Genomic DNA, 2,933 nt, shown 5'->3' with positions numbered 1-2,933 from the left:
GGCTGTGACTGCTTGAGTCCTAGCCACTGGCAGAAGCCCTGCTGAAATCAGTCTCTAGGATAACACATCAAGCCTTTTGTGATTCTGCAGCGCAACCCAATGAATCTGCTTCTTGCCCTGAACAGCTGCCAGTGCTGTGCTCTCAGATAAGATCTGGTAGGGTTGAGAAGAGAGCCCAGTGGATTCTGTGTCTACCATCACCTGTTGGGACAAAAAGGGCACTGATCTGTGCCTGGGTGTGGCTGATCTCAAAGCCCATCCTGTTGTGTCCTGAATGGGGGTAACAGCTTGTCCGGGGCTCAGGCTCACTCTGGCTTCTTCCCATCAGTGCCTGTCAGTGCTCATGCTTGGGCTTTGCCAGACTTGTTGTGGTCGCTGCCCTGTCCCTGAGGGCTGTGGGAATGCAGAGGCTGGAGCCTTCCTTAGCTGGGAGGGTCCCGCTGCTGCCCGGCTGCTGCAGCGCGGAGCTGCCTGAGGCCGCAGCCCCTGCTCTGGGCCGGCTTCTGCCTCGCACGGCCTGGACTCACAAGAGGGTCAGCATCTCCTCTGGGCAGCTCTCTGTGTCACAGGGACGCCTGAGGAGCACTGCTGTCCTCTGTGCCCATGCCCGCCGTGCCAAGTTGGGAAGATGGGGACGTGTGCGGTGCCGAGAGGGCGAGTGCAATGGGAGCGACTGATCCGCGCTGTCAGGGTGAAGAGAAGCGGCGCAGTTCTTCACGCGGGGCACGGGCAAGGGCGTCTTTGGGCTCAGCCTGCTCATAAAGGGTGAGGGTCCTGATGCTGAAAGCCCCGTGGGGATTGGTTCTAGCATGAGCTGCTCTGGTTTACAAACACAGAGGCATTCTTCTGGCAAACTGCTGCAAGGTGGAAAAGATGGGAACACTTGGCAATATTCCTCCTGTTCTGGACTTGGCATCTGTTCAGAGGAATTGATACCAGATGTCCAGGTGCATTTAATCTTAGCAAGTAGGAAACCTTTTATAAATCTCACAGTGTTTATTCCCAAGAAAACAAAGGCACTGTTAGTTCCAGCTCTCCTTAATGTTTCTAGATGACAAACTTAATTGCCTTGGTAGGTATTCTCTTCTGATCTCAGTCTCCTCTGAATGTATCTCCCTGTGCTTCCCTGTGTGCCTGCTGTCAAGAGGTCTCTCTCTTCAAAGGATGCTGGAAATCAGCCTCTGTGCCAGCCACTTGTGCTGTGGGCCTGTTGTTCTTTTCTTGTTGTTCCAGTTCCTGTTCCTGTTGTTGTTAGCCAGCTGTCCACAAAGGGAGGGCTCAGAGCTCCAGACAGTGGGGCTGCCTTTTGTATCTCCTAGAAGGTGAGATCTCTGCTTTGAAGTGAACATCTTGCATTTTGTTTCCCTCAGGGAGAATGGTGAAGATGGAAAATCCTATTCTAAAATACATTGAACTGGAAAATATTGGCAGTGGGTGAGTCCAAGCAATGTTAATTTTACAAAACTATGCATCAGATGTTTTGCTGGCGGAATAGGTATCAAGTGTGAAGTCAGACAAGCTGCAAATGTGTTCAGGCACTGGGCTTAGATTTTCAGTGCTGATCAGAATTTCTAAGTGTGCTCAGAAGGCATTGTCAAACACATCTCAATGTTTCCAGTGTCCTGCAGGTCTGCGGTATTTACAGCACAGATCTCCTGTGTGGGCTGGCTTTCACTGCAAGATCTAAATGGCTTCTCCTCTCTCTGCTTCTGTTTTGTTTCTAGGACTTTTGGAGATGTTTGTAAAGCACTTGACACTGCCACAGGAGGAGAGGTAAATGTCAACAGCCCCTGCAGGCTCTGCTGCACTCGAGGGCTTTCCCCTCTCGTGTGAGCTGTGGCTGGAGCTTTGGGCAGAGCTGTGCTGAAAAGGCACAAGAAGCACAGATTGGTGCCAGCCCACAGAACACATTTGGGACTTTGTCCTCCTCAGCTGCCGGAAGGAAGGCACGGAGGGCAGCGGTTCCTTTCAGAGAAGGACGCGCTCACTCGCTCTCCATTGCTAAAACAAAGGTGGTGCGTGCGAGCACCTCACTGCTCTTTGGGGCTACAGCTTCAGAGTTCTGAATTCTCATTTCTGGCTGCCAGCAAATCCATCTGAAAGTTACTGGTAGTTCCTTAGCCACCTGCAGTGCTGCACTTGGGAACTGCACATAGGGAGAGATCTGCAAGGTGTCCCTGAAAGCCCTAAGCCCTGCCCATAGCCCAAGATGTATCCACAGAGTATTAAGTTCTGAGTCCCAAACAAAGCAGCAGAGAGTGTGGTCAGAGGTTTGTGGGTGATAACTGAGACACTGCTGTTACCAAGTGGTCAAGGCAAAATGTCAGTGGCCCCACGTGTCCTGTAACTGGCTCCCAAGGGAGCAGAGAAATGGGCTGTTGGAATGTCAGTTCCTAATTACTGCAGTGCCTAATCACAAGGCAGTTTGGCACAGCTCAGCTGTGTCATTGCAAAATCACTTGCTCCACGTGCCTTGTGGTCTCATGCCACCAACGTCTCAAGTTACTGATTTTCAATGTCGTTTTAGGTGGCCATCAAGAAAATACAGCTTCAAGGACTGAGGAAGAAGGAACTAAAAGTCAACGAACTCATGGTCATGAAGGTGAATAGAAATCCCAACCTGGTCAACTGTTTAGACAGGTGAGTTGTGCTTTTGTCCCATGAATGTTTGTTTGCATGTTGCAAACATGCAAGGTAAAATCCCACTTTGGTCACTGGCAGAAAATAGAGCTGTAATTATTGGCTAATTATTATTGCTCTTTTCATCTCCAGTGGATGGGAAGAGATTGCATTTTGTCTGCATGAGTCTTCGCTGGCACATGGTATTTGAAAATTGTTCAAAAACCCAGATGAGTTGTGTCTTACTAAATCAATGATCTCTATATTCACAGCCACCACTTTGTTTTGGAGCTTGATTTTTTTCAAGTGTCTTC

General features: G+C 49.8%; 1 long non-coding RNA gene across 1 annotated transcript; it reads left to right on the top strand.

Annotated features, from left to right (window-relative positions):
* The first annotated feature begins 1,258 nt into the window (after nucleotides 1-1,258).
* On the top strand, nucleotides 1,259-2,573 carry LOC134433477 (uncharacterized). Its single transcript, XR_010031561.1, has 3 exons — nucleotides 1,259-1,322; nucleotides 1,725-1,773; nucleotides 2,528-2,573. It is a non-coding gene; the product is annotated as an uncharacterized LOC134433477 (long non-coding RNA).
* The last annotated feature ends 360 nt before the right edge of the window (nucleotides 2,574-2,933 follow it).

This window comes from Melospiza melodia, unplaced genomic scaffold, assembly GCF_035770615.1.
Source record: "Melospiza melodia melodia isolate bMelMel2 unplaced genomic scaffold, bMelMel2.pri scaffold_18, whole genome shotgun sequence".
In the NCBI taxonomy this organism is placed as follows: domain Eukaryota; kingdom Metazoa; phylum Chordata; class Aves; order Passeriformes; family Passerellidae; genus Melospiza; species Melospiza melodia.
This window is presented reverse-complemented; position numbering and strand designations above follow the sequence as displayed.